General features: G+C 41.4%; 2 pseudogenes; both read left to right on the top strand.

Moving 5' to 3' along the window:
• The first annotated feature begins 503 nt into the window (after window positions 1-503).
• LOC141126580 (legumain-like) lies at window positions 504-7,440 on the top strand (annotated as a pseudogene).
• Window positions 7,441-10,796: 3,356 nt separating this feature from the next.
• LOC141128517 (cathepsin Z-like) overlaps window positions 10,797-11,861 on the top strand; it is a 62,999-nt pseudogene continuing 61,934 nt past the window's right edge.

Here is an 11,861-nt window from a genome sequence, read left to right as displayed (position 1 = left end):
AATATAGACACTTTGGGCACAATTTGGACATTTTCACTTAGGGGTGTACTCACTTTTGTTGCCAGCGGTTTAGACATTAATGGCTGTGTGTTGAGTTATTTTGAGGGGACAGCAAATGTACACCGCTACAATGTAAAGTAGTGAGTGTACAGCTTGTATAACAAAGTGTCATTTCTTCAGTGTTGTCATATGAAAAGATAGAATAAAATATTTACAAAAAAAAGTGAGGGGTGTACTCACTTTTGTGAGATACTGTGTATATGTATTATATATATATTCTGTTTTCATTGTTAGGTGTACTGTGATCAAGGCTATTCGCCAAAACACGTAAGCCACTGTTTTTACTCGCTGATATGCAATAAGGAAACAAGTATGTATACAAAGCAAACTCCCCCATTTCTACATTTTTATTTTTTTGAGCAGTCACAATCTGAGGTCTCATCACCATAAAACCTGGACCGCAGACCACCGGAGGGGAGAAGGGTCCTGTTACTTAATCCAAGATGTTTCCAGTAACACAAATCATCAGCCTCGCTGTCCTGGCCACATCCATGCCTATCAATGACCTGGAAAATAGGGGAAAGCACTAGGTGGTCCTGGTGGCCGGTTCCAATGACTGGTACAACTACAGACATCAGGCTGAAGTGTGCCACGCTTATCAAATTGTCAAGAAGAAAGGCATCCCTGAAGAGCAGATTGTGGTGGTGATGTATGACGATATTGCAGATAATGAAGAGAATCCAACCAAAGAAATCATTATAAACCATGCCAGCAGAGAAGACGTGTATGCGGGAGTGCTGAAGGAAAAACACAAATAAGTTCCTCACTCTTGACAAATTCCTAACGGCAGTTCTAAGGTGATGCATATGTGGTGAAGGGAAAGGGATTGGGGAGGTCATTAAGAGTAGACCTTATTATTTTTGCAACTGTGCTATGTGCCTTTCAGCTATATTTTGTTCTACACTCACACCATAACTGTTTGTTTTCTGCATCTTTGGTTTCTCATACAGTACACAAAGAGCCGCACACATCAGAAATGTAATGTAGAATTCAGCAAAATAGCATGCATGACCTCACGTAGTGCAGTGGGTCAGCTGACTCAGACATTGTAATGATTTCATTTCTGTCACTTATTTGCTAAAGTGATTTTAAATTTAGTAATGTTTCCCATCAATGTCCAATTCCATTCATTATGAGATTGTTCATGGTGAATACATTGTAATTAATCTTTTAATTCTGAATGTCATTTTTCTCCTGTTATATTGAAAGAAAAACAAAGACGAATGATGGTCACAAAACATCTGGGAAAGATGTCCATAGAGATATACAAGATGAGACCAGATAAGATCAGGAACAGATCATCCTAAACCTCGCTCCAGTCACAGAGGAGGAGGAATCAATCAACAGCACCAACACAGGTATATGACATTTTTGCTTACCTCAAAGTTGTTCTAAATTAAAAATCTTTTTGATATTAATGCATGTTATGCATTCATATAAAAAAAAAAATTATATATATATCTATAAATATATAATTTGGACTTAATTGTTATAGCAGGAATACACAATTAGAAAATTGGCCGATTGCTCGACTGCTGACCAACAAAGCAGCATTTGTTTGTCAAAATCGTTGCCAACATTTACCCATTGAAAAAAAATTGTTAAAAGAGCAATTGATTTAATACGTAGTGTTGACATCTCACGCACAAGTGGGAGTGATGTAGTGTGCATGTGACCTTGTAGCCACACCCTTCCTCCCAGCACAAACATTCCCAAAATACCTTTCATAGATTTCGTAGTGAAAGCATCTACGTGCATTGATAGTGTTTCTTCGGTGTGCGTGTGTTCAAGAACGTACAGTTGAGATTCAATATGGATGAGGCCCAGGAGGTAAAAAATTTGCATCATTGCAATTGGTGTTTTGGCCATACATAAATATTCTTAATATCACTTGAAAAAAAAAGCCTTTGAAAATTTGTTTGTAATAACTCCATCATTATCACCAGCAAAGCAGCTTCATTATTATCCCATTAAAGAAGAAGAGAATTGTGCGCTGCATTTGGAGATTTCATAATTTGCCGCGTCACGAATGTTAATTCTCCATAAGGAACGCTAGTTTACAAGACCAACCGCTTCTGAGCATGCGTGGACTTTTGTACACTTGAACAGAAAGTCCGACAACAAAAATTTGTTGGCGGAAAATTTGAGAACCTGCTAGCCAACATTTGTTGGCAGAAAGTTCGACAACAAATGTTCAATGAAGCGTACACACAGTCAGATTTACCGCCAACAAGCTCACATCCAACATTTGCAGTCATGTGTACGGGGCATGAGGGTTGAAAGAACAATCCAGATGACTACAGGAACTCCCGGAGGCTGTCGGACGCCTGTTTCCAGCAACCATTATCTGTGGTTGGTCCACATATTTGAAAGCAAAACACAGTTATGAGAAACTCCATCACCGTTGAGCAAAGACTTATTGCCACCCTGAAGTTCCTAGCAACTGGAAGAAGCCTGCAAGACCTGAAATACAGTACTGGAATATCCTCTCAATCTCTAGGAAATTGACATTTTTCCATCATCATAATGCCAAAATATTTTTTTTATTCAAATGTATCCAATTTTACTAAATTTCATTATCTCTATTTTTAACACCTAGTATTGCATCCAAAAACACTTTCCCTTCTTCAGTTAAAATATACAAAACAAATAAAGAACAAAATTATCCTAATATACCTATAATATCCAAGCCCAGTACCATCCAGTTTTATTTACTTAACATATATTTTACATTCTTGTGCTTGGTATTAAGGTTATTATTTACATGGACATGTTAGTATTCATTAATTGATAGATATTTGAATTAAACTTCCTCTTTTAATTTAAGGTATATGGTCATCTATTTATATTTTTATTATGTCTTTTACTTGTGTCAAAATTTCCATTACCATTATTATATATTATTCCTGGTAAAAGTTTATAGTGAAGTATGTGCACTCTATTCTTTCCCCATTATCATTTGATCCTTTACTATGTTCATATTGCTTCTGTGCTCACACAGTTAGCGATATTGAATCTCACCACTAGGTGGCAACACCAAGGCACATAAATAGGCCACATACAGCCTATACACCGTAGCTTGAGAAAGGAGCGCGCACCTCCTGTATTCCCCTGGTGCGTATGCTCAGAAACGCATCGTTTTACGGCAGTACAGTCACTCCACTGAACTCTGTACTCCAGCCCTCTCTGTGACCGTTCGGCTGCGGTCCAAGCCTCGCTTTGGATTCCGCCTGAATACCGGAAGTCTCCTGTGGAACAGGACGCCAGCTGCATGGACAGACAGAACACACCACTATCCTGATTGCAGAGACTGAGTATGACTATACTGGTCCCCCTGTGCCTGATAACAAATACCTACATGTCAGTGTTTTAATGCATTTTGCTATTGAATTCTAAACAGTCTTACTAAGAGGCGCTTGTTGCTTTGTTTTTTCTAGACTAAGGGGACCCCCCAGGCACAATATTTAAAGGAATATTTCATTTTTATTGTTTCATTTTAAGCATTAATAAATCACTGCCCCTGAAAAAAAAAAACAAATAAAAAAAAAAATGTTTTGCATTGATATATGTCCCCTGGGGCAGTACCCAGGTCCCCATACACTTTTTATGTCAATAACTTGCACATAAGCCTTTAAAATGAAGACTATTTTTCATGTTCCTGTCCCATAGACTTTAACGGTGTTCACATGTTTGCACACATTTTTTGCCTGTTCGCGGTGTTCTGGTGCAAACTGAACCGGGGGTGTTTGGCTCATCCCTACTTGTGAGTGTCGGTAACTAAAATTAACATTTAGTCCATTTATCAGTGAAGAAAGTAAATGTACCTGTACTAGTCCACAAAATATTTAAATAAAAAAAAATTATCCTCACAGTCTCACACTTTTCCGCTCTCTTTCGCTCATGCTTTCAGACATACTGAAACTTTCTGTAAGTTAAAAGAAATGTTGAAGCCCTTTCTCCCTAATGGCCCGTACACACGATACGAAAATTGAATGGAATTTTTACGACAAGCAGTCTGGCGATTTTCAGATCATTAGTACGGTGCTTTCGACAGACAATTCTGATTTTTTGTCAGGCAAAAGCTGGAAGTACAGACTATAAAATTTTTGGCCGATTTTTGTTTAATTAGTACGGTTTTCGTATTAAAAAAAAAATCGTAAGAGCAAGACTACGCATGCTCATAAATGAAATATACATACAATAACTATTTAACACATTACGTCACTTCTGACGTATTCTATCGTATGGAAATTTTCGTATTTTGAGTAACCCTTCACTTTCGACATGAGACTAGCATGCCACAAAAAATGGACATTTGGTCGTCCACAAATCTAATCGTGTGTATGAGGCTTTAGAGGGTAAAGATTTTAAATAAGAAATGTTTGTGTTTTCTAGATACATACAGCTGAACTTACAGAACTCCCAATGTTATCGAAAATATTCCAATGAAGTGCCATTTTTTTATGAAATTGATCACAACAATTTGTCACTCATGTTATGAAAAGAAGGTCAAGCAATCCTAACGCTGCAGTCAAAAAAAAATAAAATAAAAAAACACTACATCTGGTATATTAAAAACTAAAAAGTGAATCTGAAATGGAGAAAATGCACATCGTTGACTTCTCTGAAAAAATGCCATCATGCACTTGTATGGACTGGAAAAAAAGGTCATGCCTTGCAAGCACATGTGCGTCATTTTTGCTTTTGTAAATGAATATGATGGGAAAGCTTCATCCCACTTAGAGAGACAATCCCCTTTTTTGGATTAGATATTGTTTTTTTTACAGAAACTGTACCAACTGCAGGCACTGAATGGTGTATTCCATAGGCATCCATAGAATATGATGTAAAAAAAACTCCCATCACGAAGAAGAACCAAAAGAACAAGACTGATACGAAGTTGTTCACAAAAATGTATAAAAACTTGTGGATACTGTGTATTTAATAAAAGACGAAGAGTGTCTATCAGAGGTGGAAGTCACAATTGATGTTCTTTTAGAAAAGTGTTTGGAGGAAATCTCACCATTGTGGGAGGGGCAGAGGCAGAAAACCCGGATTGTAGACCACTGGAGGGGAGCAGGGTCCTGTTACTTCATCCAAGATGCTTCCAGTGACGCTAATCCTTAGCCTCACTGTACTAGCCACATCCATGCCCATCAATGACCTAAATAATGGGGGGGGAGGGGGAAGCACTGGGTGATCCTGGTGGCTCTAATGGTTGGTAAAACTACAGACATCAGGCCAATGTGTGCAAAGCTTATCAAATCGTCAAGAAGAACGGCATCCCTGATGAGCAGATCGGGGAGTTGATGTAGTACGATATTGCAGATAATTAAGAGAATACAACAAAAGGAATCATTCTAAACTGGCCCAACAGGACAGACATGTATAAAGCAGTGCTGAAGGACTACACAAAAAAAGGAGTTTGCATCTCCTGACAACTTCCTAGCAGTTCTGAGAGGTGAGACAGAGGAGATGAAGGAAAAAGGATCTGGGAAGGTGATTTAGAGGGGACCTTACAACCATATCTTCATCTTATTTCCTAATCACAGAGCTCCGGGTCTGCTGGCCTTTCCCTGTGATGACTTCAACATTTAGGCCCCTTTCACACTGGGGCGGTGGGGGCGTCGGCGGTACAACAGCGCTATTTTTAGCGCTGCTGTACCGTCGTTCTTGCAGCGGTATTCGGCCGCTAGCGGTGCGGTTTTAACCCCCGCTGGCGGCCGAAAAAGGGGTAAAATCCCTTGTACAGCGCGGCTATAGCCGCGCTGTCCCATTGATTTCAATGGGCAGGAGCGGTGAATACACCGCTCCAAAAAAGCGGTTTGCAGGACTTTTTTCACCGCCCTGCCTGCGCACCGCTTCAGTGTGAAAGCCCTCGGGCTTTCACACTGAACAGCGGAGGCTGTTTAGGGGCGGTTTTCAGGCGGTATTTTTAGCGCAATACCGCCTGAAAACCGCTCCAGTGTGAAAGGGGCCTTAGTAACTTTACAAAAATCTGCCTCATTTCTGTGCCCAGTACCAAGCCAAAACATGACATCGCCTCAACCTCATAACCCACTCATGCATTCACTTTAAATTTCAGAATAGAGCAATAAATGTGTGCTCCAGCTATAATAGTAAAACCTTTTTTATGGCCTTGTAGGAGGGCAAGGGGAAAATACACACTACTGAGAGGAAATGTCACCATTGTGGGAGGGCAGAGACATAACACCCAGATGGCTGGAGGGGAGCAGGGCCCTGCTACTTCATCTAAGATGCTTCTAGTGAGACTAATCCTCAGCTTCGATGTCCTGGCCACATCCATGCCCGTCAATGACCTAGACAATAGGGGGGGAAGCAATGGGTGGTAAAACTACAGACACCAGGCTGACATGTGCCAAGCTTATCAAATTGTCAAGAAGAACGGTATGCCTGATGAGCGGATCGGGGTGATGAAGTACGACGATATTGCAGATAAATCCAACAAAAGGAATCATTCTAAACTGGAGTGCTGAAGAACTACACAAAAAGGAGTTTGTCACTCCTGACAACTTCCAGGCGGTTCTGAGAGATGACACAGAGGCGATGAAGGGAAAAGGATCCCGGAAAGTGATTAACAGTGGACCTAACAACCATATCTATCTACTTCACTGATCTTGGAGCTCTAGGTCTGCTGGTCTTTCCCAGTAATGACCTCCACGTCAAAGAACGGAACAAGACCGTTCAGTACATGTATGACAGCAGGAAGTACAAAGAGATGGTTCTAGACATCGAGGCCTGTGAATCAGGCTACATGATGAATCACATGCCAAACAATTCTGTAGTTTATGCCATCACAGCTGCCAACCCTAACGAGACCTCTTCCACCTGTTATTATGGTGAGGGAGTGAGACACATACCCCAGCAATTTTTACAGCGTTGGAACCAGACTATTTCCAAGATGAAGGTGAGCCAGTTGCAGGGTAGCACTAAAACAGTGGCCCCCTCGCATGACCTTGGAACCAGTACACAATATGGACCCGATCCCCAGCCCAGAGGTGCCCATGGCCATCCTAAAGAGGAAGTTCCTGGCTACCAACAATGCTATTGAGGCCTGGGAAGTACAGACCAGGATAAAGACCCTACAGGAGGCCACAGCCTTGATCAAGGAATCAGTGAAGAATGTTTCTGTGGTGACAGAGTCTGATGAGTTAGCAGGAGAGCTTCTCACTGATCAGACTGAAATAATGATCAATTGTGTTACTCCGCAGCAGCTGAGCACCCCAATAACCAGTGCTTCAACTGGCACAACCCTCTTTATAAATACTCCATGAGACAGTTGAACACTCTGGTGAATCCAGATACTCACTACAGAGCATCACCCATGCTATGATTAATGTCTGCCAAAATCTTCACTGACAGCTGGGGACACCAAGTTTTCCACTAGAGGGGGAATGAGTGATGATTAACCCTCTCTGAGATTTGCCCCCTCTGAAGCTGCTGCCTCAAACCCAATCTCTACTTTAAGACCGTTTTACTTGCCTTAAGCCCTGGTTCCAACTGACAGCGGGAATGAAATTGTGCGAGTTCAGCTGAACTCACACAATTTCATTCCCGCATGTGTCAGTCCCAACTTTGTGGCGATTTCAGAGACATCTGTGCAGGTTACTGATTTCGGGGTGGAAATCACACCCCGAAATGGCCAAAAAGTACTACAGAAACTGTATGGTGTTGCACCAATGCGGACGGTGCCATTTCCGGCAATTGCCGCTGATTTGGCATGCAGTTTGAAATGTCAAATTGCTTCAATGTGAACCAAGGCTCCTTGTCATAAACGTTCAGCACTAGCCTCAGCCTTCACTTACACAGCCAAGTCCATCTAAGTTGGCTCGAATTCCCAACCACAAAACTACCTGTCTGTGTAAATGGATATTTTAGGCCGACAAGCATTGTTACCTTCAGATCACATTAATGAGGATTGTCATTATTAATAATTGGTGACAGTGAAATTTTGACTAAGTTAAAGTTACTAATTTACATCAACCAGTAACAGTGCGTTATTCAAACTATACGTTAGTAAAATCTCTTAGAAATGGCTTACCAAATATAGCAGAGGGACACAACTCCACAACACTCCTCTGCACACCCACAATGCCCCACAGTGCAATGTGGTATATATATATATATATATCGATATATATATATATATATATATATATATATATATATATATATATATATATATATATATATATATATATCTATATATATATCTATATATCTATATATCTATCTATCTCTATCTATATCTATAGTATTTGGGCACGCACGCTTGTTTGCAATCCCACATTTATGTGCTCCAGCGAGCCCCTCTGATCACAAAATGGCAGAGGATCAGCTTATGTTGATGGTGGCAGTATTCGTTGCTGCCTTTTGTGAGGCAGCACAGCAGGTGACAGCAGAGCAGGAGGCACCTGTGGTTTGCCTTTATCAGCCACGGCTTTTTGCCCCACTGGCATATTTGGAAAACACGCAGGACTCTGAAATCCGTAGCAGGTTTTGCTTAGGGTTAGATGCAATTATGCAATTCTATCACCTCATACAGTATAAAATTTCACCATCCACAGGCAGCAGTCATGCTGTGCCAGGCATGGTCAGGTTGCTTGCGACTTTGTACATCTTGGGTCAGGGCAGCTTCCAAGCCACCTATGGAAGTATTATGGGTGTAAGCCAACCCACGGTGTCCAGGGTGTAAGCAGATCATAGATGCCATTCTTGACCTTATACCACAATTTATCCACTGGCCACAAAATGAGGGGCAGTGGAATGAAGTGAAGGTGGCTTTCTACCGCTGTGTGCAAATGCCACAAATCCTGGGGGCCATTGATTGTACCAGTACCACTCCCCCAACCTCCAAGTTGTGTGTGACGCCAAACAGCGGATCATGAGTGTTCAGGTGGCTTTCCCAGGGTTGTGCCATGATGCCTACATCCTAAAGCAGACTGGCCTCTTCTGGAAGTTTGAAGGTGGCCAAATGCCACCCGGGTGGCTTATTGGTACAGTATTGTTTTTTTTGTCAGAACGTAAACTGAAGTTACATACAGGCATACATGGTTGGATAATTTTGTGGCTCTACAGGGAGAACCGGATTTAGAATCAATGTATGTCCACCTTGGTTGGACACAAGCCTAAATCTTAATCCATTTGTGTGCACCCAGCTTATCAGCTCATCCCAGGAAAATTAGAGAGGTTGTCTATAGCCAGCAACATTCATTGTGTACACCAAGCTGTAAAGGCTTTACCCCCTCCATACAAGCTGAACACACTAGTCATTAAAACCTCAAAAACTATAAACCCAAGTCTTGGAAGTTCCCTGCTTTACAGGGAAACCCCAATGTATGGGCATTTACCAATCAAGTAACGAAAGAAATCATGGGGACCAAATGGAGAAATACATCTGAATCTAATTTAAACCCCCTCCCAGGTGGTGGCCTTAAAATCTCTACAACAAAATAAAAACATCACAATTAAGCCTTCAGATAAAGGTGTAAATTTGGTGGTGATGGACAATGACCAGTACGAATCTATGGTGCTGGCCATTGTCCAGAACCGTGAATGGTACTGTAAGGTATCATCAAATCATTTAACCTTAACGGTCAATCGCTATCAGTATTTAATTAGCTCGGCTTATCGTAGAGGCCTTATAAATAAATCCACTTGATTTAAATCCTAAATGTTGCCTCTCCAGGAACACCTACGCTGTATGCACTCCCGAAGATTCACAAAAACCTGACAAAAACTTCGGACCGCCCTATTGTCTCCGGCAATGGCAGCCTTACGGAGACATCTAGCCAGTTAATCGATGATTTTCTTAGGCCCCAAGTCGAGGGATTGGTGTCCTATCTCCAGGATACCAATGACCTTCTACGCGCCCTCGATGGAGTTTTTATTCCTGCGGGCTCGTGGTTGGTAGCCCTCGGCGTGGAGGCCCTGTATAATTCTATTCCTCATCAACATGGTGTAGTTGAAGGCTTTATCTCTGAGAATCCAGAAGTATCCTACCAGTACAATAGATTTATCTTGGACCTGTTGTTTATTCTTTCCATTAACATTTTTATTTGGGGGCCCCACTACCTCCAGATACAGGGAGTGGCTATGGGGACCAAATGTGCCCCCTCCTATGCCAACCTGTATCTGGAGGGGTGGGAGCGCCAACTCTTTTGTAGAGATGACATGCAAAGGTACATGGAACAAGTCCCCCAATGGAGAAGATTCATATGGACGGGTACCAAGGACTTACTTTTGTCCTTTTTGGAGAGTTTAAAGATTAACGAGTTCAATCTCAAGTTTACATTTGAATTTAGCCAGTCAAACTTAACTTTTCTTGACATTCAAATGGTAGTCAATCCAGATGGCAGTATTGGAACAACTTTATATCGCAAACCATCTGCAGGGAACTCCCTGCTCCATGCCACGAGTTCCCATCCTGCTCCCCTCATCACCAGTGTGCCTTATGGACAATATTTGCGAGTCAGGCGCAATTGCAGCGCCGATTCTGATTTGGAAAAGGAAGCTAGAATGCTGCGATTGCGTTTTCTCAATCGTGGATACAGCAAAAAATGCCTCAAGAAGGCATCTTAGAGCAAAAAAACACAATAGAGCTCCCCTCATACATAATGTAAAATCAAAAAAGTCAACCCTGGTGTTCGACTTATTACTAGCTTTTCCAGTCAACACAAATACGAGAAATCCTAAAAAGATACTGGTACCTGCTAATGGGGGATGAGAAGGTGGCTAAGCACTTAAAGCCTTATCCAGAGATTACCTTCAAGCAAACCCGTTCCCTGAAGGACACCTTGGTCCACTATGAAAGTCATACAAAAACTGTTAGGGAGGCTAACAAAGGTAGTAGACCATGTCACCAATGTAACTATTGTAGATACATTCTGGTGACACAAAGCCTATTGTTGCCTAATAGGCATCTCTTTAAACCCAAATTTGCAGCAACATGCCAATCTGTAGGCATAGTGTATATCATGCAATGTGAATGTCGAATGTTCTACATTGGTAAGACCAAGCAACCCTTTGTCGGATAAGGGACCATGTTTCTTTAATCCAAAAAAAAGAGAATGGAGACTCCTATTAGCCACCATGTTGGCTAACAGCATAATTTTGATAGCAGTTGTCTGCATTTCTTTGCTTTAGAACACATCCCCCCTGGAGACAGGGGAGTAGATTATGACAAACTACTCCTTCAGAAGGAAGAACGTTGGATACATGAACTGTCGGCCCTCAGATATCCAGGCATGAATGATGCATTTAGCTTTAAACCATTTCTGTAAAATTCCCTTTTCCACTTCCTTCCTGGTTTTTGATTTTATTTTTTGAATGTCTATACATGGTGGGCATCTTTATGATGCACCTTTGTATATATATTTCGGTATCATTGTAACAATTCTCCACTGAGTTGGTGTTGACTTTCTTGCAGGTTGTTTGTGTAACAATATATGTATACATACTCATTAATCTATTTAAACTGATTATTAATTAGGTCTCTCATCTATGGCTACCCTTGTCTACTTAGGTCCACAAGGACGCCCGGGGCACCCACGTTTGATGAGTGAATAACCAATCGCTCCTAAATTGGGAGCCTTAGAGATGTGAGTCCGGTTGTGGTATATTGGGGGAATACCATATCAACAAACCTCTAATGATGAGCCCATGATAAGCCATTTAATAATGGACTTTCAAGTATATACCTTTTTCTGCAGCAGGCCCGGCGTTCCAGTATGGATATTGAGGGGTTTGCCATTTATTTTGCCCTCTTTTAAGATGGCGCT

The sequence above is a fragment of the Aquarana catesbeiana genome, linkage group LG01 (genome assembly GCF_042186555.1).
Source record: "Aquarana catesbeiana isolate 2022-GZ linkage group LG01, ASM4218655v1, whole genome shotgun sequence".
NCBI classification, from domain to species: domain Eukaryota; kingdom Metazoa; phylum Chordata; class Amphibia; order Anura; family Ranidae; genus Aquarana; species Aquarana catesbeiana.
This window is presented reverse-complemented; position numbering and strand designations above follow the sequence as displayed.